Source organism: Alosa sapidissima, chromosome 20 (assembly GCF_018492685.1).
Source record: "Alosa sapidissima isolate fAloSap1 chromosome 20, fAloSap1.pri, whole genome shotgun sequence".
Lineage (NCBI taxonomy): Eukaryota > Metazoa > Chordata > Actinopteri > Clupeiformes > Clupeidae > Alosa > Alosa sapidissima.
The window spans coordinates 11,366,460-11,393,632 of record NC_055976.1 but is presented as its reverse complement, the minus strand read 5'-3'; the positions used below and the strand labels follow the sequence as shown (position 1 = coordinate 11,393,632).

At 39.5% G+C, this 27,173-nt stretch overlaps 1 protein-coding gene and 2 long non-coding RNA genes across 4 annotated transcripts in view; 1 reads left to right on the top strand and 2 right to left on the bottom strand.

The window, feature by feature from the left end:
* LOC121694933 (alpha-1-inhibitor 3-like) overlaps positions 1-27,173 on the bottom strand; it is a 133,001-nt gene that overhangs the window by 103,431 nt on the left and 2,397 nt on the right. The gene's annotated exons all lie outside the window — the stretch shown is intronic.
* On the top strand, positions 662-3,218 carry LOC121694836. Of its 2 annotated transcripts, XR_006025895.1 has the most exons (4): positions 662-945; positions 1,532-1,627; positions 1,767-1,821; positions 3,132-3,218. It is a non-coding gene; the product is annotated as an uncharacterized LOC121694836 (long non-coding RNA). The 2 variants fall into 2 exon arrangements; XR_006025896.1 differs by lacking the exon at positions 1,532-1,627.
* Positions 15,538-16,796, bottom strand: LOC121694841. Its single transcript, XR_006025901.1, has 3 exons — positions 16,739-16,796; positions 16,154-16,302; positions 15,538-16,051 (listed from the first exon to the last, which is right to left on the bottom strand). It is a non-coding gene; the product is annotated as an uncharacterized LOC121694841 (long non-coding RNA).

Genomic DNA, 27,173 nt, shown 5'->3' with positions numbered 1-27,173 from the left:
ACTCCCCGATTCTTTACTGATTGCAATGAACGGGGCTGATCTTAGCAGTTTCTAAAATGTTTCTTAATTCTTATTTATTTAATCTCTTCATTGGGGCTGAAAGCTTTCTGTGAACTGTAAATAACAGATGCTGTTGATGAACCCATTGACACTGTACAAGTGACAAGTCACCTTTTTGTCTTGAATTGATGAAGTTGCACTTACTATGCCAAACCAATGTCTGTTTTTTAAGGATCAGAAACAAACCTACAAACTTGCACTTTACAATATTTATGGAACTTGTCTAACAAATGCTGTTGATATTGAACCCAGTTACTCCATTTCCTTTACTTATGCCACACCAATGTCTGTTCATCAAACTTTATTTTTGATGGCACTGAACTGAAAATGTTAATGGATTTTTTCTGTCAATTTAACCCATTAAAACTTGTATCAAACCAGTTTCTGTCTATGCTGTCAAACATGGATTAGTTATGTTCCCAGTGTTTATATTGGATGTCATCACTTTATAATATATCATATATGAGAATATTCTATTACTATTAAGCCCACTATGAATATTAAAATACACACAACCATGTTTCCTGTATACAGCTTTTCTACTGGAAGGTTTACAACTTATTCTGTCAATTTACCCAAGTTTGTCAACGAGGGACATTCCTGGAAATTCAGCTCCGCCTTTCGCGCTTGTAGACAACACTCATTGCCTGATTAGTCTACTAGCGACAGCCGGCAGATTTGAAAGTCTGTTGGAGGATTACACCTATTCTCAAGGACATGAAAAGGAGTCGCCAAGGAAGCGAAAAAGAGAATTAAAACAACATCGCGACCGGAAAAACAACAGACCAAAGTCAATATTGGAGTGGCTTTTCTAAGATGGAAAGAGCTCGTGAGGAGCAAGGATTTTAAAAGGGACGCCGAAGTTGCCTGCTTTCTTCTCGACAGGTAATTCGGCCTATTCGTGTAAACATATAGTTTACAGTCTATGATGTAAATTCGAAGTTTTATAGTTTTATAGCTAATTATAGCATGGTTGTCCATAACACTAGAACGACGTCTGGGATACTTTTCCTCGCGTCGATGAAAAATGATTGTCTAGGCAACGTTGTAACAAAAATCTGCTATTACGGATCACAGGCAAATAGCCAATTCCAAGGGTGACGTTCACATCCTGAGGCCTGTCCTGTCCTGTACTCTACTCTTATTAAATGTAGACGTAGCCTACTAATTACTAAATTGTCTGAAAGTTTTTCACCATATGAGTGTAGCCTAAACCTCAGAATGGGGGCAGGGTAGACTAGTCCATTACACTTGTGAAGGTAGACCAGCCAGCCCATTGAGACTGATCAATGAGGGTCAAAGTCATTATCATGCAGAACAATAAAATACGGACAGAACTGCTTTGATTGAACTTTAGTAAATGCATCTACCAAAATAAATCTTTCTTCATGGTCATAAAATGAATGTACTTTGTTTGTGGTTTAAGTGAGACATTCTAACATGTACTACACTTTATTTGTTATGCTATGAGAGAGAACTGAGAGCAGTTACATCAACACCAATGAAGGGAAAGCTCTCTAGTATTAACTACTCCAGAAGTGTCCAGCATTTCTAGTGGGACAGACAGGTCAGTCACTGCATGAAAACAATTGTTGATTCTATGTGATTGTTGTTTGATAATAACTGAAAGTATATTTTTAATAACTTGGTGTTTACCATTTTATGTACTGTCATATGTTGTGAAACGCTCTGCTTATTCGTTTCAGATGAGCATCTTGGCGCAATTGCAGAAGCCCCTGAAATTGAGAACCTTGAACAGCGGTAACCCATCAATGCTCATAATGTCTATACCCTAACCCTACATGACATTCTCTATTGTATATTTTCATGATATAAGCATATATCATGTGCTGTGGAGATGCACAGGAGATGCTGTGGAGAGAGTGAGCAGCACAAAATTTCTGGGGGTGCACATCAGCGACGACCTCTCCTGGACCACCAACACAGCATCACTGGCGAAGAAAGCCCAGCAGCGCCTCTACTTCTTGCGCAAATTGAAGAAGGCAAGTGCCACGCCTCCTGTCATGACTACATTCTACAGAGGGACCATCGAGAGCATCGTCTCCAGCAGCATCACAGTGTGGGGCGGAAGCTGCACAGATCAGAACAGGAAGACCCTCCAGCGCACTGTTAACACAGCTAAGAGGATCATTGGAGCACCACTCCCCTCCCTGCAGGACATTTACACCACCCGCCTCACCCGCAAAGCACTAATGATTGTCAAGGATACAACCCACCCTGCACACGAACTGTTCAGCCTCCTGCCCTCTGGAAAGCGGTACAGGAGCCTCCGCTCCCGCACCACCAGACTGGCAAGTAGCTTCATCCACCAAGCAATCAGGATGCTGAACACTCTACCCACTCTCCCATCACTGACAGCCCCCCCCACCCACCAGCCAACCAGGAACCTAGGAAACTAGGATCCTGTCTACCAAACCCCCCCCCCCAACACCGCCATGTGGAACTGCACTGTGACTGCGCAGCCAAACGTGTTGCTGCTTCACATCAAGCCTGATATACTTGAATTACTGCATACTGCATATCAATGTAAATATACAGGTCACACAAGCACAAGTTTAAACTTCATGTAACTGTTAAGACTATAGAAATATACAACACAACTACCTCTATTTTTTTTTAAATATATGTCCATATTTCTATTTTGATACATACATGTTCTATATTTCAGTCTTGCACTTTAATTTAATGTTTATTGTCTATGGCTATGTCCATAGTATGTCTATGTCTGTATTTAAAGCATGTCTATGTCTGCATGGGAAAGTAAGAAACGAAATTTCAATTCTTTGTATGACCAGTGCATGTAAAGAAATTGACAATAAAAGCCGACTTGACTTGATATTACAAAGCCTACATGACATGAGCATCGTGGAGGAGGATGTGGACGAAATTCAATGGTCTTGTTATGTGATGCACGTGCATGCCTTCATTGTTCCTTATGTAACCTTGCCTGTAACTCAGTCTAGGCAAAATAGCACTATACAGATTAGTAACAATATGTTGAACTATATAAAATGGTGTGTATGTCTAACGACACTGCATGTCTCCCACAGGATCAGCTTTCCAGGAGACTGCACATGTAGAATGATGGCCCATGTTGCTTCAAAGGCACCATACAAAAAGGAAGGGTTCATCTGTAAATAAATACATTGCAAACAACATTGTTGACCATGTTACTGTCATTTGGTGTTTCAAAATGGTAGCTCCTTTTTAAATTATGAGTTTGTGGATGTAACGTATAAGAGGTACAGCATGAACAGTCTCTTATCAATTCTAAAAGTTTTTATTTTCATGAAAGCAAAATATAACGATGTACCGGTGTAAAATAAATTAAATTCAGTTTTAAAAGGAACAGGCAGTACAAGAACACTAATACAAAACTATTTACAATAACACAACATTATAGGAAGGTGATATAAATTCCAGAGATGTCCCTGAGGGTCAGGGAGTTTATCCCTTATCCTACACACACAGCTTGGGATCACTCTTCTATTACCCTGTCCTAGAGACCCATGCTGCCAGAAAATGAAATGTCTGTAGGTAGCATATCTGAACTCCATTGCCATCACCTGGCTCTCTTACATGGCCTAATGCTGTGATGTCCTCCCTGTACTGCCTGTGAATCTGGAGAAAAACTTCATCTAGGCAGCACGGTATGAAGTGAGGCAGAAGGCTCACACACGTGTACACGTTTATGTTTATGTGTGTGGGTGTGTGTGCGTGCTTGTGTGTTTGCCTGCGTATGTGTGTTTGTGCATGTGCATGCATGCGTACATGTCTACTGTGTGAGTATGTGTCATACGTATGATTACTGTGAATGTATGTGTGTGCGTGAGTATCTGTTAATGCACATGTGTGCATATGGAATGGGTTAACATGACCCCTGGAGGAAAAAATGGTCATCCTACACCCTACGGTTCTCAAGATATTCACAGAAAACTCTGTTGGTGGACAGTCACTAAATACTACACATAAACTAATTTATTGTATGGCCCCACATGAACGAAAGTCCACAAAATTTGGCATGCATTCTGAGGGTGTAGTAATGATCCTAAACTTCCAATTTTGTGCAGTTTTGACCATGTCAGGTCTGCAATTACAACACCTCATTTTTACTTTTTCATTTTTAACTAGGTGGTGCTACAGTATACATGAAATGAGTGGTTATGGAATGGGTTGACATGGCCCCTTAAGATCAACAGATATTCACATAAGATATATGATTCATATAAGACAGAAAACTGTCAGCCCTACCCTCCTTTCGGGGGCCATTCCAGCGGGGGGGCTACAGATCAAAACGAAAAACAATGGTTCCATGCTATCCTTGTGGGGCTACATGCCCACCAAGTTTCGTTCACCCCGGTCTTTCAGTGTCCCGGGAATCCTTGACGGAAATTGGTCGAAAAAATCTGACTAAACATATATGATCCACTTCGGCGGATAACCACAACCACAACATGCTATTCCTGTAGAAAATCCATATCCCAATTGCATGCCTGTAGGTAGGCATGCTTTAAAAATAAGAGGATATGGAAAAGCATCATTCCAGCTAAGCAATCAATAATGAACATTGGATATTATATTATAATACATTAGCATTTAATAAAGGTGCAGTAAGCAGAATTTAGACATGGCTACATGTGACATTTTTTATAGATCAAAATGATAACCTTATCAGCAATTTTGAGTTAAGGCTATATATTTATTGTTAAGCCTATTGAATAACTTTATGATAGTGTGGTGAGAATTACAAATGACGTGGAAGCAAAATCGTGCTGAGATGTGTTAAGAAAGGGAAATGTTCCCAGGTTTATTACAAGCCGGCTCGGATGAGTAACAGGAAGTTGGCTCAAGTCACCTCCCGATTGTAGTTTCTATCAGCCTTATATTCAGTTAGCAGGGTCTTTGTCTGTGGCAGTGGAAAAGTTCAGACACGCCCCGGACATATGCGTGCTTATTGGTGCCGACCACCTATGGTGAAGTCTGCCATAAGACAAAAGCTGGGTCGTTGTACATGACAAAAGACTTGATTTGCAAATGGTCGAGGCGGGTCTTCACCAAGTACAGCAGTTAATGCAAATATGAGGGAGACAGGCTAATGCAGGTAAAATTACATTTGTATACAGTATGTTCTTACAAATAATATTTACTACAATAGAGAAGACAAACCATTTTGTAGAATGATGCATCATCATATGAAATTATTAACGATGTGACTTAAAAACAGTCTCTGGTAGGCAGCATAAGTGACATCTCGCTCTGTCTGCCCATCGTTGTCTGTAGCTGTGTGGCATTCTGAAACGTCCTTAAATTCGGGACCATCAGCATATCGCTCGTTTTTATTTGGGACCTTGCAGACGGATTTTTTTTATTCAGAGTATCAAGTCCAAAATAGCCTGGGCTATTCCAATTGTCAGTTTATTGCTCATTGTTTTCGTTGTTTTGAATAGACACAGCATACCCGTTGTTGGCATGTTGTTGCAAAATCCGCGGAAACATTTTATGCAAGCAAACTGCATACAGGGAGCCTTAATTGTTGCTACGTTTACACATGGCTGGCTATTTTCATAAACGGACATTTCACCCTCTCCATTTTCAAAAATAACATTGTGCACACCTGTCAGTTTTCAGAAAAGTTTTCCTTTACACTAACTCGGGTATATGCCTTCAAGAGCATGCCAAACCTGTACGTGGCAGTGTAACGAGAAGCTCAAGCCCATGTTAGCCAATCAAAATCCCGAAAATATCAACAACAGCAACGAATCACTTTCTTTTTTAAACTGACTAAAAATTTCCGCCTCATTACATAAATCTCTGTTTGTAGCTGTTTAGACGCAAACGAACAAATGGAGTTTTCCCAAAAAACGATCCGCCCAGAGTTTTTAAAAACTCTGTTTGCGGGGGGATAAAACCTCCGTTTGCGTCTAAATGACAGGGTCAAACGCAGAAAAACATCACCAGTTGCATCATTTTCATTGTCGTCTAAACAGGGCCTTAGAGCATACCTGTCAACACTCCCGTTTTTCCCGGGTTCTCCCGTATTTCAAGGTCATCTCCCGGCACCCTCCCGTTTTGTTATTTCTCCCGGAAAAAACTCCCGTAATTTGCATGGCCATCAAAATTCATTTTAAAATCATTGATCCGTTCATCTCACAGGTTGCCAGATTGTGTATGAAATACACCCTACACATACACGATCACTTAGTTTCAATTTCAACCGTTCTGTCATAGGCTAAAACCTGGCAACCCAAAACTCAAATAAGGAAGCGGGTGCCGACTGCGCAGCCTGAGTCTCGCCGTAAGCAAGCGGACTAGTTGAATGGCCTACCCCAGAACTAGCTGTTGTGAAATTGTTGGGAATTTAATTGATTAACACATCACATAAACTTTTATTGAGTGTTGTTGATACACTGAACTTGTGCCCTCGGAACCAAATCTGACAGCAAGCAGCTTTGGAGTTTTGGAAGTAGACTGCAGGCAGGCAGCTGGTGGATACAAAACTGGCATGCGTAAGGTAATGATAAGGCAAAAGCAACGACCGAAATGCAGTGTTGAAACACGTGTATGAAACGTATTAAATATGCAAACACAGATCCGGTAGAAACACTGACTGAAAAAAAAAAAAAAAATCTCCCGTTTTTTGAAAGCTAAATGTTCATAGGTATACCTATAGGTATATAGAGGGGTAAAAAAGCAAAGAAAGCCAGTGCTTTTACTGATATATTTAATGATACATGCATTAGGCCTACTAATCCAAACTACGTCAAACTTGGCACTGCACGTAGTCTAGTGAGTGTTTAGGAATGAAAGCTCAGTTGCTCACATATATTTAATTTAGACTTTTTGTGATTTTACAAAGCAGCTGACAGGGCCACCAAGGACTGTGGGCGAGTCAACAGCAAAAAACCCGTATTTAGCAAGTAGAAATGTCCTAGCTTGGTGGGTAGAGTACTGAAAATCTATACTCAAGGAAAAGTACAATTACTCCCTTCAAAAATTACTTGATTAAAAGTAAATATTCCCAACTTAGAAATCTATTCAAGTAAAAGTAAAAAAAGTACTTTGTTAGTGAATTACTCAAGTAACAAGTTATTTTTTTGTACATTTTTATATTTTTGATGGCCTTTTAAAGGGATACAAAAGGCCTGTTTGCTTTTCTCTAGCCTGACGTTGTCATACTCAAATTCTAGTCAGAATATTAGTCTGATACTGCTCCATTGGGACATAATTATGGGGCGTGTTTAAACCGATACAGGGGGGGAATGCCTCTGCACTCAATTGGATAGACCTAACCAATCAGAGCAAACCGTGAGAGGTAGGAAGAACACACGAACCATCCTTCTTCTCCACAAATACCTTAACAATGTTTTCTGGTCTTTTGCCGTCAACACCCGTTAGCGAAATCTAAGAGATACATAGCAGGGTAAGCTATTAGGAAAAACGTATATTTCCCCTCTGTTTTTAAAAATAATTCCGTTGAACACCGATATAAACAGTTATAAACAGCTGGGAAAGGCGGTCGCAAATTCCTCGAACAGGTACGAGGGAACAACATGTCACAATGCAACACACTGTTTTCCCTTGATGGAAGTGAAACCATGAGTTTTCCCACATCTCAACTTTGGCCAAAGTTTTCAGAAATAATCGTTTTCAGTGATAAAACCTCATTAAATAACATGCATTTTCCATATGGGGTCTTCAAAGCCATGTCTCCTTCTAGCCACAGTGTTTTTGTTGCAAACATAGGCCTAATCTAAGCATGCTCAGATGACGTGATAGACGAGGCGCTGTTGCTCACCTGTCCATCATCGTAAAGAACGATTTAATTGGTCCGCCAGATCTAGGGCGAGTACAGTTGCTCCACAACGGAGCAATGCCTGGCCGAACTTCCCGACCTCAAATGTTGTGGGCAGGACTAAGTTGGATGGCACCTAGGCTAATGTGTTAATGTGTGTAATGTGCTAATGTGGCACCGGGCTAGATGTGATACTTTCACATCTACGGTGTCTTTTTCATAATAAACTAATAAGGTTTTTTAAATGGGCATATCCCGTAACATATTGTTTAAAACATCATCAGAGTAGGCCTTGGCTAGCCTAAGCTAAATTGTTCAAAATTCAAAACAAACTAAAAATAGCCTAAAATGCAGTAAATAAATTGCAATGCATGCTGGGAAGCAAAACTCAACATGAAATAAAGTAGCCTACATGAAATATAACTAGAATGCATTGAAGTAGATAATATCCTAGAGCCGCTATAGTATTTCTATAGTAGTCTTATAGTAGCCTACTTCTATAGTAGGCCTATGTCCCAAAATACTATAGTATTCCTATAAGATCAGGCTATACTATTTTGTCCCAAAACACTATAAGATCCATCTAAGGCGTTTTCTTCAACCTGTGATCAAACAGGGACAGCCTAAAATATGTAAGCCTATCTTTCTGGAACATTTCAGATAAAACAAAATGTATCATTTTCTCTAGGCTATGAATGCTCTTTGTAGCCAACGTTAGATGAAAGAAAAAGATTCCAGATGTTTCTATTCCATATGATTTTTTATTCATAAACAGTAAGGCACTGGTAAGTCAAAAGAAGCAGTATCCTTAATTCTTCTGCAATGTAGATCGTTTCAAGTACTCCTGGCTGCAGCTTGCAGATCGGGGCTGGACTCAATGTGGAGCGGAGCGCATTGGTCTAGTGTTATCCAATTCCAGGCAGTGAGATTTTCAAATGCATGCTTGTATATTTGTCTTATGTAATGTGTTATGTCAGTCTTAGACTTTTTTCGGTTACACTTTACTTGACAGTGTCGACATAAGAGTGAGGAAAATTACAGAACGTTACGTTATACGTTAACATTTGGTTTCATTCAGTTATTGAAAACTTCAGCTCGTAAACATACTAATTACCAACCATTTCGTTCAAAAATTCTAAAACAACAATGTTTTTTAATACTACAAAATAACGTTTCATAAATAAACCTGACATTTTTCAGTAGCCATAGGTGTGTAGATTTGAACAAAATCTAGTTTTGGTTCTTTTACTGCCTGAAATATCCGATTTTGTGTACTACTCTCGGGGTTTGGTGTTGGGCTGGTGGGTGCCTATTCCCAACCTTTCTCACGGCACATCAACGGTTAGCCCGAGAATTCTCGTCGCAATTCAAAATTCCATTCATTATTATATGTCATGACCATCGAACAAATCTCACACATCCTCAAAACTATGTGAATAACAATATTTGAATTTTAATATTTTAATCCGAAATGTGGATTTAGCCAGACCCAGACCAGTACTGAGACTATCATTTGCCAGGTATACTGGGGGAAACTTATTTGTGCTTAGCTGTGACATAGAGCATATTAGAATAACGATCAGTGTGATTTTGCAGTTGACCTTGGTGATTTTGCAGTCTTGTCTGCGTTTAAGCTACCTTCAGAACACTACTGGGATATTTTGTAGTTTGGAAAATGATTGCTGATCTAAAACTACAGGACATGTGCTGGAGAAATTTCAAAATAGACACTAGTGTGGTCAGCATGGTGCTTAGTTTCTGACCAATGCTTGACCTCATTTATAAATACTTTCAAAACATTTCCTTTAGGCTTACAGTAAGTGATCTAGCCTGGAGAGCCAGCCCCAACTTAATCCCGCCCACACAATTTGAGGTTGGGAAGTTTGGTCTGGACTTGTTCCATTGAAAAACAACTATGTCATTCTACATTGGTACCATATTCATGAAATTCTACCCATAAGGGTGATGAGTGCAGGTAGGTAGCCAAGCTAAGTTCATGAAAATAGGTTCAGTCCTTGGGGTACAATTGTGTGTGTGAGTGAATGAGTGGGTGTGATGCGCCTTTGAACACATATTTGAAGTACAAAACTTTTGTACATGTGAAATTCACATGTATACACAACCAACTAGTTGGGAAATAAGTATTCAATGTAAAAAAGTAAATTCACATTGAAATGTCAGGAAGTGATTTTCAAGTTGAAGTTTATTGTCATGTCATGCTCAAAAGCCAGCACAACTTTAAATAATACATTAAATGGTAGAATTAAAAAGGTATATTAATTACTAATTAAACAGGACTGAAGTGTGACATGAGTACTAAGAAGATAACAAGATTAGAAACGTTCTGAGGAAGTTTAGTGACAGTTCAGCATCTTGATGGCGTGTGGATAGAAACTGTCTCTGAATCTGCTGGAACAGGTCCAAATGCTCTTGTAATTTCTACAGGATGGCAGGAGGGTGAAGAGACTGTGGCTGACCAGGCTTTTGCGTAAAAAAACAATCCAGAAATAAAGGAATCATAATAAAATGTATTAAAAAGTTGATGTAATACGATGGTTTAATTGTCAAACACAAAACTAAATGTTTGTTATCTTATACAACACCTAAATTAGTTATTGTTAATGTCATGATTACATACATATAAATAATATGGACAATGTATTAACCACTAGCAGCACATATAGCCTGTAGTTGTGTATATGCAATTCTGCAAACCAAAATGAATAAATGGTATAATAGTAACAATAATTGCTATTGTTTAATTTATTTGACGCCTAATTATGACAGAAATGGCCCCTATAAATATCCCTGGATAACAGTCAGTAAATATATGTATTAGTATGTATAACCCTGGTGATGAAACATTTGGGTGTATGAGGAGAAGCTGCATTTAAGAGCAGATGACTGTGGAGGGGGGTTGGCCAGTACTCAACAACTTCTCTCCTTGTCATGTTGTCAACACTCTGTCAGCAGCTTGTTATGACTTCCCAAGTAAATTGTTTATTGACAGTGTTACAGCCAACTATCAACCCTCCCCCTAAGCATTTACTTCTGGCAGTATCATGTTCCCAAATAAGTTATTATAAATAGATCCTACTGTACGTTTCTAAAATAATGTTACCCTCTAGATTAGAAATAAATGATTTACATATAAATTCAGCTGTATCAATGTAACAGTCCTGTTTCCTATGTGTCTGACCCAACCATATCATTGTTGTTATTCTTACGTTATTATATTGTTTTGTCAAACAAAACAAATTTACAAAGCAACATGTAAATGGTGGCCTGAAAAAACAACAATACTGTCCTGTTAAAATACATGAAATATTGTGCTGTTAAAACTGATATTAAGAATTAAAAGAAAGAATTAAAAAATGTATGGAAAAGCCTTTTATTAAACATGCCAACTAGTAAAAGACACATGGGCTAGTTGCCATGTTTAATTAAAGGCCTTTTTATATATTTTACTAAGCATAGTGCCTTTGTTACTTTCCTTGTTTGACTTAACTCAAACCCACTTGAAAAGAGCACCTGTTTGAAGTTATTACTGACAATAGTCTTCTAGTAGCGCTCTGCAGATTATTAAATTATTAATAAAATGGCTCGACCATATGGCTACTAAGATTGCAAAGTTTGAAAGTTATTCATTTGATACAAGACTTAATCATATAAGCCTCATTACTGGATTAGATCAATTCAATGTCATATTTTCAACGTGTAACAACCTTTACAAGTACTTATTGAAATGTCCCACAGACTCTGCCAAATTATTTCACTAGTGTGCATGCAAGTATATAAATAATTCAAGATATTTCAAAAGACATTTACTTACCCCTTTGGATCGTAAAGCTGTCCTGTTTTGGCTGCCAGCAGTTCCTGGCCAGATTGTAACTTCAGTGCTAAGACCCTGTCCCATACAAGGTAATATTGAGTCTGTCTGATCAAGTTACTTATTCACAAACACATCTGAACATGCATGGCAGCTTTGCCAACAACATTTTTGCTGTGGCTGCTTTATTTATTTCTGACAGCTGCAACAGTTTCAAAATCAGTGGCTGGGCCATCAGAATATAAATCTTTGTGAGATAAAATGCTATTGTCGTATAAGGCGTAGTGCCATTGAAATTAACTGGGCATGTGCCCACACAGATCTTTAACACTTAAACTTGTTAAAATGCTAAAATTACTGTATACTGCTATCGTTGTAATGTGTCTTTTGATTATTTTAAAATATATTTTTTTCAAACATAGTTATTGTTATTATGTCATGTCTATCTCATTAAGTCATAAACCCCCTTCACCACGATATTGGTTTCTTCCAAAAGTTGCATGATGATATATCTGTTCATCATGCAGTGCGGTTTGTTTTCTTCGCTTTTCAGGCTCTGACAGCACACGTACAGTACATGCACTGCAGGGGCAATTCTAGGATCAGACCTTTAGGGGGCTCAGTCCCTAATGAGCAGTCGATAGTGGTTGTCGAGCCAGAATGGACCTTCATTAACAAATAAAACCTTATTGACATCTATTTTTATAAGTGAATAAATCTTTAGGTGGGGCACTGTCCCTTTGACCCATTTGGATGAGCCTCACTGATATACAGTGCCTTACAAATGTCTTCAGCACCCTGCTAAATTAAGCCTTAATAAAACTAATTAATAACAATGAATACAGTATCATGTCTATAGAACTTTTGGTGTATAATAATAATAATATTTCAGAAAGAACAATTCTAGATTCCAAGATAGTTCCTTCCAAAAAAGTTGCATTATATCTAAAAGTTAGTTTGTAAGGTGACGATAAGGCTCAGTCATGTAGGGCTGTGCACAGACATATTGGGAGTCAGGTATTGGTTGTGTATACAATTCACATGTATACGCAACCAACGAGTTGGGAAATAAGTATTCAATGTAAAAAAGTAAATTCACATTGAAATGTCAGGAAGTGATTTTCAAGTTCAAGTTTATTGTCATGTCATGCTCAAAAGCCAGCACAACTTTAAATAATACATTAAATGGTAGAATTAAAAAGGTATATTATTTACTAATTAAACAGGACTGAAGTGTGACATGAGTGCTAAGAAGATAACAAGATTAGAAACATTCTGAGGAAGTTTAGAGACAGTTCAGCATCTTGACCGCGTGTGGATAGAAACTGTCTCTGAATCTGCTGGAACAGGTCCAAATGCTCTTGTAATTTCTACAGGATGGCAGGAGGGTGAAGAGACTGTGGCTGACCAGGCTTTTGCGTAAAAACAATCCAGAAATAAAGGAATCATAATAAAATGTATTAAAAAGTTGATGTGATACGATGGTTTAATTGTCAAACACAAAACTAAATGTTTGTTATCTTATACAACACCTAAATTAGTTATTGTTAATGTCATGATTACATACATATAAATAATATGGACAATGTATTAACCACTAGCAGCACATATAGCCTGTAGTTGTGTATATGCAATTCTGCAAACCAAAATGAATAAATGGTATAATAGTAACAATAATTGCTATTGTTTAATTTATTTGACGCCTAATTATGACAGAAATGGCCCCTATAAATATCCCTGGATAACAGTCAGTAAATATATGTATTAGTATGTATAACCCTGGTGATGAAACATTTGGGTGTATGAGGAGAAGCTGCATTTAAGAGCAGATGACTGTGGAGGGGGGTTGGCCAGTACTCAACAACTTCTCTCCTTGTCATGTTGTCAACACTCTGTCAGCAGCTTGTTATGACTTCCCTAGTAAATTGTTTATTGACAGTGTTACAGCCAACTATCAACCCTCCCCCTAAGCATTTACTTCTGGCAGTATCATGTTCCCAAATAAGTTATTATAAATAGATCCTACTGTACGTTTCTAAAATAATGTTACCCTCTAGATTAGAAATAAATGATTTACATATAAATTGAGCTGTATCAATGTGACAATCCTGTTTCCTATGCGTCTGACCCAACCATATCATTGTTGTTATTCTTACGGTATTATATTGTATGGGTCAAACAAAACAAATTTACAAAGCAACATCTAAATGGTGGCCTGAAAATACAACAGTACTGTCCTGTTAAAATACAGGAAAATACATGAAATAGTGTGCTGTTAAAACTGATATTAAGACACAAAAATGTATGGAAAAGCCTTTAATTAAACATGCCAACTAGTAAAAGACACATGGGCTAGTTGCCATGTTTAATTAAAGGCCTTTTCATATATTTTACTAAGCATAGTGCCTTTGTTACTTTCCTTGTTTGACTTAACTCAAACCCACTTGAAAAGAGCACCTGTTTGAAGTTATTACTGACAATAGTCTTCTAGTAGCGCTCTGCAGATTATTAAATTATTAATAAAATGGCTAAACAATATGGCTACTAAGATTGCAAAGTTTGAAAGTTATTAATTTGATACAAGACTTAATCATATAAGCCTCATTACTGGATTAGATCAATTCAATGTCATATTTTCAACGTGTAACAACCTTTACACATGTACTTATTGAAATGTCCCACAGACTCTGCCAAATTATTTCACTAGTGTGCATGCAAGTATATAAATAATTCAAGATATTTCAAAAGACATTTACTTACCCCTTGGATCGTAATGCTGTCCTGTTTTGGCTGCCAGCAGCTCACTTGCCAGATTGTAACTTCAGTGCTACGACCCTGTCCCATACAAGGTAATATGGAGTCTGTCTGATCAAGTTACTTATTCACAAACACATCTGAACATGCATGGCAGCTTTGACAACAACATTTTCGCTGTGGCTGCTTTATTTATTTCTGACAGCTGCAACAGTTTCAAAATCAGTGGCTGGGCCATCAGAATATAAATCTTTGTGAGATAAAATGCTATTGTCGTATGAGGCGTAGTGCCATTGAAATTAACTGGGCATGTGCCCACACAGATCTTTAACACTTAAACTTATTAAAATGCTAAAATTACTGTTCTATTTTTATAAGTGAATAAATCTTTAGGTGGGGCACTGTCCCTTTGACCCATTTGGATGAGCCTCACTGATATACAGTGCCTTACAAATGTCTTCAGCACCCTGCTAAATTAAGCCTTAATAAAACGAATTAATAACAATGAATACAGTATCATGTCTATAGAACTTTTGGTGTATAATAATAATAATATTTCAGAAAGAACAATTGTAGATTCCAAGATAATGCAACTTTTTTGGAAGGAACTATCTCTAAAAGTTAGTTTGTAAGGTGATGATAAGGCTCAGTCATGTAGGGCTGTGCACAGACATATTGGGAGTCAGGTACTCAAGGCAAAAAAGGTCACCCCATTCACCAACAGTTATTTATAAACACCACCTAGGCAACAGTTAGCACATCAATGCGCCTGTCAAGTTAATAAACATGAGTTACATGTTTATAATAACTAGGGGTGGGAATTGGCAAAATTTGCCGATTCGATAGTACTGCGATATTTGGGCCACGATTCAATATTATTGCGATTCTTAAGATATTGCGATACAGCAAGTATTGCGATTAGATTTTGCGATTCATGTCCCCTATATTATTCAAAGGCATTACAAAAAATGAGGAAAATAAGACTGCTCAGCTCACTTCAAATGTCACATTTATTATCTTCGGCACATTTAAGTGAAGTGCAAAAACTTTGTCCTTGAACATTCAGGACACAGGACCTTATTACAGGACAGGACATATGAATGAATGGGGAGCTCCCAGCATATAACTTAAAATTATTTAAATACAATAGAGTAACATAAAGCAGACATGAAAGAACATAAACCTGAGAGTAATCATATACATAGAAGTAACTTAGAGCTTCAATCAAATTGAGAAAAATAAACAAAAATGTATACTGCTAGAGTCCAGTCCTGTGTTGGCTGCAAGGTCATCAACCAAAATTCATTTGGGAATATTGCCATTTGTGTTTAGAAAAAGGAGTTGTTCAACATGCTCAGATGTTAAAGTGCTCCCCTGGGCCGTTACTATATCTCCTGCAGTGGAGAACACCCTATCAGCAGATGCACTAGTGCCTGGAATGCTCAGGTATCTTTTAGCGAGTTTGGCTAGGTAAGGATACATTATCTCATGAGCTTTCCACCAGTTGAGGGGTTTTCTTCTAGTGGCAGAGAAGCCTCCTGGTATCTCTTCACTTCCTCTTCAGCGCTGCTGGTCTCTTCTTGCCTAATAGTGGGCTGCAGAGAAACATAGGCCTATAGAGATTAATCACCAGATGAACATAGGAACATTTTAAAATAAGAACTATTTAAACAATGTAATAAACTAGTAAAGCCTACCTGAAGGCCTGCTGCCTCCACAACCAGTCTGGAATAAATGTCACTGATGTCATCTGTGGTCAGGAAAGGCAGTGACTAGTGGCAGTGATCCAGCGCCGTCGCTGTGTGGAGGGTGTTTTTTTCTTCAACAGAGCGAGAGGTGCGAAGCCCTATTGTTTTTGAAAGGGTTATTATTAGGGCCTGTGACGGGGCGATTAGCCACCGTTACGGCAGCATAGCGCTGCCTTCATTTAAAACACTGCATGTATGTCTGCTTGAATGTACATGTATATGTTTGTTGAATGTGTCTGTGTTTTCTGTTTAAACTTATACCGTCTATATTCATCAGTCAAACATGTCATTCATCATACCTTTCCTCCGTTGCTCCCGTAGCTGTTATATATAGGCCTGTAGTTAAAAACAAACACTACGGCGAGCTATGCGCTAAAACTCCCACCACAACTCCCTACAGTTTGAAACATTCACCATTCAATCACGTTACGTCTGTTAAAATAATCACACTAGGTCATGTCTTAAATGTTCCGTTTATTTAGCTTTAGTCATTACATAGAATGACATTATCACGTCGTTACATGTTTGTCTTACCGGTGTCCACTGTCGCGTCTTCTTCTGTTTGTAAAGGAGTGAATGCCGTGTTTACACATAGTTTACACTGTTTAAAAACATGTTGTGACTTCCTGGGTTAACCGGAAGTTCCCCGTGTTGTAATTCAAATGTAATTATATATTATTTAGCTGTTGGATACTGTTTGGTTATGCCAAACATTAGCAATTAAGTTTAAATGTATTAATTATGACCATAGCCTGCAGGAAAGCACGCGTATTTATGTGTCATACCACTCACGATCAGAAAAAAAAGAAGCTCTCCATCCGCCTGTCTATTAGGCCTATTCTATTATGCACTAAAAAATGTTACATTAGACCTGGGAGATCTAAACAAAAACCAAACAAATTAACAAAACAAACCTGAGGGAGATATCCTATGACGCTAGCTTTATGGTACGACAATATGCCATATTAAGTAGCTGAATATTACCGTGAGTTTCCCAAGGAGCTGAACACGGGCCGCCTCAATCTTCAGCTTAAAATGATGCATAGTGTTATCGGGGAGTCTCGGTGCACCACGGTGAAAGGTGGTAGAGTAAGCTCCATCCACAAAAAAGAGCTCTCTTCAGCGAGGTAGATGAATTTATTCATCTGTGTCTTTGCGTGCCTGTTTCAGTGGCCTCCTCAGAGTGTTCTTTCTCTTCTTTTTGAAAGTCTTACACTGTGCGTTTATGATGTTAGCATTTGTTGTAGGCTATATTTGTGATATGTGGATCAATTTAATGTAGGGTAGCCTATGAATATTGCGTTGTGTAGGCCTATGTTGTGCATATGTTTTGAGTCAATGTGTTCTGTCTAATTTAGCCTGTTTTGACTAGGGATCGACCGATATGGATTTTTTAGTGCCGATACCGATACCGATTTTTTCCCATCAGCCTTAGCCGATGACCGATACAGGCTGCCGATTTTCTTGAGCCGATATTTGGAGCCGATACTGCTTTTATTTTGCTCCCTCAATTTACATCATAAATTACACATAATTACACAAATGATGATAACAAATGTTATAAGTCTCAATTTAAAAAAGGAACATTTATTGAACTTATGGATGGGTGCACTGGATATGGTTAACTGTGCAAAATGCTTTCATCAACATCTTACAACACAGCCTTGATGATGCATTGCTTGCTGACATATTATAAGACATAATTCAAGTCATCACAAAATGTCCTTTGTCAACACATTTAAATAATTTAAGAAAACAATAAGCCTGAAAAGTATTGTTCAACCACAGAACATAAATCAGCAGAGGAAAATAACGTGGTGTCAGATGTTTCTGTTCTAAACGGCATCAACGTCAAAAGGTATAAAAACGTATCTCTCAAAGTTTTAAAATCTCTCCTTCAGGTAGCGCAGCACTCTCATATCGCTGTGATGCGTGTGTCCCACTGAGTGAGACAGACGCACACACAAACTTCTGTTTGGTAGCTAAAGAACCACCATTGAACTGGATAATGATAACGTTAGCAAACGGCTCTAAACAAGTAAGGCATACGGTATGTCTGGTACATGATAAACCTACACGTCTCTCATTATTAAAGCTCTGATATCACTGCGATGGCAACTCCGCCCGCTCGAAGGAGAGGGGGAGGGAGACGCACACACCACACGCGTCCAAAACTCAGCCAGGTGGTCGCTGAATAAAACTCCCACAAATATCTCGGAACAACGTCGGCATTACTTAATCATATGATTTACCAGTGTTCGTAACAGCTACCGCTAATGCATGCATACGGATAGCCTACAACTTAGCTATTTGCAGCTCCCTAAATACAATGGCAAGCATGTATAGAACAGGCATTCAGGGAGGGAGACACACACACACACAAACCACACGCGTCCAACACTCAGCCAGGTGGTCGCTGAATAAAACTCCCACAAATACCACGGAACAACGTTGGCATTAGGCTACTTAATCATATGACCAGTGTTTGTAACAGCTACTGCATGAATATGGATAGCCTACAACTTAGCTATTTGCAGCTCCCTAAATACAATGGCAAGCAGTTTTATAAACGATCATTAAGCATTAAAAAAGTAGCCTACCTATCTATCATTCGTGTTTTCCATTTGGACCCACAAACTTGCTTCCACCTTCAAAGTGTATGGCAATATTTCAGCTAAGTAAAACAGTTAAAAGATGCTTTGAAAGTTTAAAGTTTACTATTGTCTTGAAGAGCAGGCTTTCAGCACTCTGCTCGTGGGGGAGGGGCAGTCTGCACGTGAATTGCAGCGTCTCCAGCAACACAGAGCTGCCGTGGACGCCTGTATGTAAATAATGCGGGAAAAAACTATCAGCGAATGCAGCCGCTTATCTGCCGATAAACGTAAAAACGCAAATATCGGCCCGATATATCGGCCGGCCGATATATCGGTCGATCCCTAGTTTTGACACCCATGTCAGAAGCGTCAGTAATTATTAAGTTTTATTAATGTTGGTGTTCAACAGTTTTATATTTCACGTGTTCACCGTCGATTTCGGTGCAAGGCTACAGCAACTTTGTTACCTGACTAGTTGAGTCAGATAGTAGACGGTTACTTTGTTTGCGTTAGTATCAATCTGTGGTTTGTGACATTTTGTCGCATTTTTTCTGTAGTGTAGCCATAATGTTCTTGACAGTGATGTAGGCCTATGCCTGTGCGGTGTGTCATGCAATGCCAGTATGCTGTTGTCCATTAACAGAGAAAGGCGTTTAAATAAAATAACTTTTTTACCATTTCAATAAAGCCTATTTTTCCTGGCAAACTACCAACCCCCCCCCCCCCCGAAACGAAACTTGGTGGGCATGTAACCCCACATGGATAGCATGGAACCATCGTTTTTCGTAGCCCCCCCGCTGGACTGGACCCCCCGAAAGGAGGGTAGGGCAGACACAGTTTTCTGTGAATATCTCGAGAACCGTAGGGCCTAGGATGACCAATTTTTTCTGTATGTTTTCCTCCAGGGGTCATCTTAACCCATTCCATGTGGACACATGTGCATAAACAGATACACACGCACACACATACATTGACAGTAATCATACGTATGACACATACTCACACAGTAGACATATGTACGCATGAATGCACATGCACAAACACAGGCACATACGCAGGCACACACACAAGCACGCACACACACACACACACACACACACATAAACATAATCATGTACACGCACACATGCACACAAGAATTTCTCAGAATTATGAACAGGCAAGATGGGGGTGGGGTTGTATAAAATGAATTTCACATGTGAAATCTATGAACTAATCATGTTTTGGTACTTGTTGTCTAGCAGATACCAGTGAGAATTGGGTGTGGATAATGCAATTTAGTGAGACAGTTAGAATCATATAGGCCTTTCAGCGTGATTTATTTTTGTGGAAAAAATGTGCTGGACTGGGCGGCGGTCATATTTTGTACCGCTCTGGGTACATCTAGTTTATTTCCTAGTTATGTGTTATTTTGTGCTGTTGTTAGCTTATGTATATTTTTGGCCTGTAAACACCTCTGATTATTTTAATTATATTGGCTTGGTCCAATTAGAAGGGATTGTTCAGGCCTATTTATACTGGATGGATTCAGTCTATTGGGGAGGAATGGTGAAGAGACGTAAGTCTTATATGCTTAAACTGAGACATTTATTGACTGCAAATAGTCTTATCTTGACAGAAATTGATATTACATTACATTACATTACATTACATTACATTTGGCTGACGCTTTTTAACCAAAGCGACTAACAACATGGTAAACAGTAAGTTTTAGAACAATTCTCACAATTTTAGGACAGTTTAAAAAAAACATTAGAATACAGTAAGAATAAGTGCGTCGGTGAGTGCTGTTTTTAACAGTTACTTTAAAACGGCTGGTGAGTGCTAGGATCAGTAAGACTTGTTGTAAGTGTTGCTATGAGAGTAATTGTTCTCTAAAGACCTGGGTCTTCAGGAGTTTTTTGAAAGTGGAAAAATATTGATTGTAGTGATATTGATGTATTGTTTTGACTATCATGTCAGTTTGCTTTGTTTATTGAAAGTATTATTATGACCGCCGTGCAGCGAAGTGGCGGTCATATAGGTTTAGTCAGATTTTTTCTTTTTTTTTCTTTTTCGCATGGCCAAATTTCCGTCAAGGATTCCCGGGACACTGTAAGACCGGGGTACACGAAACTTGGTGGGCATGTAACCCCACATGGATAGCATGGAACCATCGTTTTTCGTTTTCATCTGCAGCCCCCCCGCTGGACTGGACCCCCGAAAGGAGGGTAGGGCAGACACAGTTTTCTGTGAATATCTCGAGAACCGTAGGGTTTAGGAGGACCACCTTTTTTTTGTATGTTGATCTCAAGGGGCCATGTCAACCATGTCATGTCAAGTGTAGGATCATTATGACACCCTCTGAATGCATGCCAAGTTTTGTGGAATTCCGTTCATAGGGGGGCCCATACCATTACCACTTATTTCATGTATAGCGCCACCTAGTTAAAAATTAAAAAGCAAAAAATTAGGTGTTTTCATCACAATATCTCTGGCTGACATGGTCAAAACTGCACGAAATTGAAAGTGTCATGAACTTTCGTTCATGGGGGGCCATACAATACAATAATTTATGTGTACATTTAGTGACCGTACACCAACAGAGTTTTCTGTGGAATATCAATGCAGGAGGCCCAGCGAGCACAGCATGACCGGGCGGATGCAGAGGCTCAACAACAAGACCAGCGATGGAAGTCGATGGAGCATCAGTTTCAGCAGATACAGAGGCTGAGGAGAGTCGGATGTTGGATTTCCCAGCATGCCCACCCTCAAAATACCCACCCCTGAAGCACGTACACTGCAAGACCCGGGGGCCAGGATGCAAAACTCCTCCTTGAACATTTCCAGTCTTGGCCATGCATTGCCGTCCAACCTCCAGCAAGGATGGATAGCTCCTAAAATGTCTCCCTGTGAAGAGGATGAAGACATTGAGCATTATTTAACGACTTTTGAAAGACTTGCAGCAGCCAGCCAGTGGCCTTTTGACACATGGGCTTTGTACCTTGTGCCCCTGTTGAAGAGAAAAGCCAGAACTGCATATGTGGCAATGGACGTTGATGACAGCAGAGACTATATACAGAAGCAAGCCATTTTAGACAAGTTTGAGATCAGCGTGGAAACCTACCGCCAACGTTTCCGCTCCAAAACCATCCTGGAGGGGGAGACAGCGAAGGAGTTACAAGCCAGACTCAGAGACTTGTTTGAGAAGTGGCTAAACCCGGCTATGAAGACCAAAGACCAGCTGTGTGAACAGATAATACTGGAGCAGTTTCTGGGCATGCTGAACCCTGAACTACAGGTGTGGGTAAGGGAGCGTACGCCTAGGACTTCACTAGAGGCAGCACACCTGGTGGAGACCTTTGTAGCCGCCAGGCAGAGCAGAAGAGCTACCAGTTGGGCAATCAAGACACCTGGAGAAGACCTCACCAGATGGCACCTCGAGAAGGGGAGAAGACCTCTTCCATGGGTAAGTCAGTGGGTGGTGGTCGTGTGTTTAGAGCCTCCAAAAGCCCCAATAGCCCTAATGTTAGGCACACTCCAGCTGCAACACCAAGGGTAATCATCTGTCACAGCTGTGGTCAGCATGGTCATATCAAACCTGAATGTCCTCTTAGAAAGGTAACTGAGGCTAGGTTGTGTTATCTCCCTGGCCCTAACAAGTATGTCCCCTCTGTTGTCATCTGATGTCACTGTCCCAGTCAAGATGAAGGGAAAGACTTGGCAGGCACTAGTGGACTCAGGCAGTAGCCAATCTTTTATCAGGAAGTCTTGCTTGAAGCCAGAAGAGCTTGACCCCGGGCGTGGCCCAGGGACTCGCTAACGCCCCCTTAGGTGACTGCTCTCGTGGTTGGCATATATTTTGAGGTGGTTAACATAATCGAAAAGTCTTGAAATTTGACACACACATCAGGTGTCACACAAAGCAGCTAGGGACAAAAGCTTGGCCCCGGACATGGCCCAGGGACTCGCTAGCGCCCCCTTACGCCCCTTAGGTGACTGATCCCGTGGTGGGTATATGTAACTCCCAAAAACAAACAACTTGCCATTAGTCACGCCCACGGGAAGTGAGGTAATTGAGATTTTGTGCGTTGTGGACATTGTTGATCCGATAATGTCAAAGTTGGTATACATGACACCAAGATGTCCGTGATTCTAAATTGTGAAGCTTTTTTTGATATGTTGTAATTTGACGAAATGGCGAAATTATTCATTTTAATGCCCTTCCACATAAACAATAAATGTGACATAATTCCCCATGCATGGCTTGAAATGTTTTCAATTTCACAGATCATTGAAAACCATGTTAATGAAAATATTCACATGCCCATAATGCATGTTTGGCATAGTGCCACCAACTGGCAACAGAAAGAATGACAATTACACTGATGTCTTATGATCAATTTTAACATACTGCTCCTAGACGGTTTGTCAGATTCATGTGAAATTTGGCAAACATTATGCCAAGATGTTGCTGATGTTAAATTGTGAAGGGATTTTGGTATTAAGTATTAACAATATGTATAAACATATTTTAGATATAGGCTTATTTACTATGAACAAACCATTTATAACTGTGTGAACAAATGCTTTACTGATGATAAATTATGTATGAACAAGAAATTACTAATGATGAACAAACCATTAACTAATAAGTAACAAAGGCTTAACAAATGATGAATTGTGTGTAGTTATTATAAAGTGTTGTGAATTTAGAATTATTTTCCAATTAGGCCCTGACCTTATATTATTTTACAGTCCTGTACTATGGATGGACTTTGTGTTAACCCCTAGTTTGAAATTACAGGAAGTAGAATTGTGTGCGTTGTTTCCGCAAATCTTTAAGTTCCTGTGTGAATGTATTCTGCGTGAGATTCGTAGTAAAGACGTTAAGTTGAAAACACTCGGCTCGTTCTTTCACTATAAGTTCATTACATAGTGTGTGTACAAGTGTTACCAGGACTTTTGATATGTTGAAATATATTCAGATTTTCATATCTCACCACATAAACAGGAAATGTATCATAAAGTCACAGTGCATTGAATGAATGGTCTGAAACTTCTCAGGTTAATAAATATTATGATTATGATGATATCCAGACACCCAATGGGCCTGCCTGGCATAGCGCCACCACCTGGCCAAGCAGGAAATGTGCCATAAATGGACGATGCCTTAACTGATTAATCTGAAACTTTATAAATATTGGATATTATTGTGATGATATTCACATGTGTAATTCACATGCCTAGCATAGCAGCACCATCTGGCCAAGCAGGAAATGTTCGAGGCTTTGATGGATTGATCTGAAACTTTACAAAATATTGGATATCATGATTGTAATGACATTGACATGTGGAATTCAAATGCCTAGCATAGCGCCACCATCTGGCCAATCAGGAAATGTGCCAAAAATGTTCAATGTTTTGACTGATTGAGCATAAATTTGGGTGCCAGAAAATAAAATACAAAAACAAATAGCACACGCATCAAATATGTACATTTCACAAACAGACCACGCCGGGGCTTTGTTGGATTCCGAAATGTCACGGGTTGCGGCCCACAGGTGCTCGGGCCCGCCACTGCCGCTTGCGGCTATATTTCATCTTTATTATTGTTATTCTACTTTTTTGCTTTCCTGTTTTTGAGGTGGTTAACATGGTCGAAAACTCACATTGCAGTTAGGTACAAGAGCTTGTGTCGAGTAGAAAGGGGCGTGCCAGATGAAGCCCCGGTTCGAGGCTTGTGTCGTTTCCATAAAAATCATGTGACAAACGAGGCCTCGGTTTATGAGTGTGACGTCTGAAGCTATGGAGTAAAGTAAATTATGTACTTATTTCCGGAATTGACGTCACTTCCTGGACTCGTCTGAGGTCTCTAAATTACTTACTGTTCGTTTTGGGACACACACCCACGTGACTGCTTCAGAATCTGATTCAAAGGCTTTGAATTGCGCGAACCAGGGCACCCGTTCTAGTGTCGGAATGTGTTGTGTTGTATTGCAAGAATCAGGCGAAATTTGTGTTTCTATATGGTAGCCCTGTTTTGTATAGGATGCTTTCTCTTTGTGAATTTACGTTTCTTTCTGGAAAATGTCCATAATCTATAATGTCTTGCACATAGAAACAAAGAAGAAATAGCCTAGGCCTAGCCTAAAGCTTTGCAATTTAGAACAGTGACATTAAAACTTGTCTGCGTTGCAATCTTGTCTCAACTTCAATCATGTAATTTCAAAGCAATACAGGCTAATAATTTCTATGTAGGCTAACAATGATGGCTGACATAATATTTTCCTTTATTGAAAGTTGGGCAATAGGGTATGGTTTAATTAGACGCCTAATCGTTTCCTTTTCACTCTCGCTCATAGCGTGTTCAGGTTGATAATACTTTGTCCTGCTTCAGAAGCTAAGTAGTGTCTACTACGGTCGTTAAGTGGATGAGGACCAATTGGATCATTGACTGGAATAACACATAATTTCACGGCTCCACCGAAACACCAATCTTCACGTGATAACGAGTGACGGGATTATGTTGCCTAATCGTATTTAATTGTATTGAATTGAGACAAACAGAAATGCAAATTTATTTCATATTGTAATGAATGAGAACATTTTGAAGCTTTGGCATTGTGTTGAACGTTGTAGGCATTCTTTTCACTAGTCCGTGGCTGCTATAATTTATGCAAACCACCAGATGTCGCTGTGTTTTCCTTGTCTTCCATGTTTCGAAGCTTCAGCACATTACTCGGCACATTAGGGAAATGTGCTGAGCAGCGCTCGAGGCTTCATTTACCCATCGCTATTAACTACAAAACGTACAGAATTCCAGACATCCAGGACTTAAACACGACAAGACAGAGAGAAGATCCGACAAAAGACAGAGGAACAGGGGGGCAGAAATACACCGACTAATTAACAGACAGGCAGAGGACTGGACGATACCAACAAGACAATAACAGGAAACAGGTGTAAGCAAAAACAGAGGGAAACTGACAAGACAGATAGTGCAGACCATATAAGGCAATGGGTGGAGACAAAGACACATGACCAGACAGGTAAATACAGAGCACAACAGAAAACAATACACAGAATGGCCACCAGGGTGGCACAAAGTCATCAGTCCAGGCTAGATCCTGTAGAGTTTGGTGTGGAAGAACTTGACTGGCGCACACAGAACTCTGACCTCAATCCCTGATACTTTTGCCCATATAGTGCATGTTAGAATGGAAATATTTATTGTTAACATATAGTTGTGTTCATAATGAAAGTCCTCATAACATTGGCATTCAGACATCATGAATTAGAAGTTTTAATGGAATGTAATCTCTGTCTATTTACTGTCTGTCATGGTGACAAAATCAAAATAAAGTACACACACACACACACACCAGAATGATTGAATCCACCAGGATCTCTTCTTACGCACACGGGGAGCTGTACTCTGCCTCTGCTTCATCACCTGAGTGAAACAGATTTCATCATCAATCAGCTGCGAATAACAATATGGGCTCTAATTTGTGTGATGAGCAAAGAGAACAGTCTGAAGTCAAACGATTTAACTAAGGATCAATGTCATAAAAATGTTAACACTATGGGTAAGAGTAAGACGTGCATGGGTAAGTGCAAACATTGATGAGTCAGCTCAATGCTCCCACATTCAACACGATAGCTATAGTTCAGACATGAGAACTTTGCTTAATTACAATCTTTAAACTTTGCTCATCTTTTCAATTAGAGATTGTAGTCCTACTGGTTTACAAGGGAGTCTTGCATTTGTATTTACATGTAGACCTAATACTGTCTTATAAGGTAGTCTTACTGGTTTATGAGTGAAACTTTTAGATTTGCTTTCACACTTTATTCTGGTTTATAAGGGAGTCTTACTGATTTGGTAGTAGTCATACACTTTGACCACTGCCGGCTTCAGGTTGTTTACTGGGACTATGTAAACTGGGACTAGCCCGTCACTTCAACGCTGTACTTCCCAGGAACGTCCTGCAGCGCGGTCTCCTGGTACAGTAATGTGTTGTGCTGTTTCACATCAAACTGGTGTTTGTCGCCACCTGCTGACTGCACTGTCACTGTGCTGAAGCCATGAGGGCTGAAGACCTTGGTGGCGTACAGAGCCAGAGCCTGCAGTGCCACCACCGTGTCCTGAGAGAACACAAACCCTCAGTGTGGGCAAATACTGAAGCTGGAAGAAAGACCAGACACACTAACACAACAGAAGACAAAAAGAAAAAAATGTGTGGAGCACCTGTGTGGAAGAGAAGCCTCCATATGGATTTTGCTGCTTCCCCAGCCAGTTGACAATCCTGGAAGCATAGCCTAAGTCAGCAGCAGTCAGTGTGGGTTTGGTGAGAACAGCTAACAGCACATAAGAGCTTGTCTCCACTGCC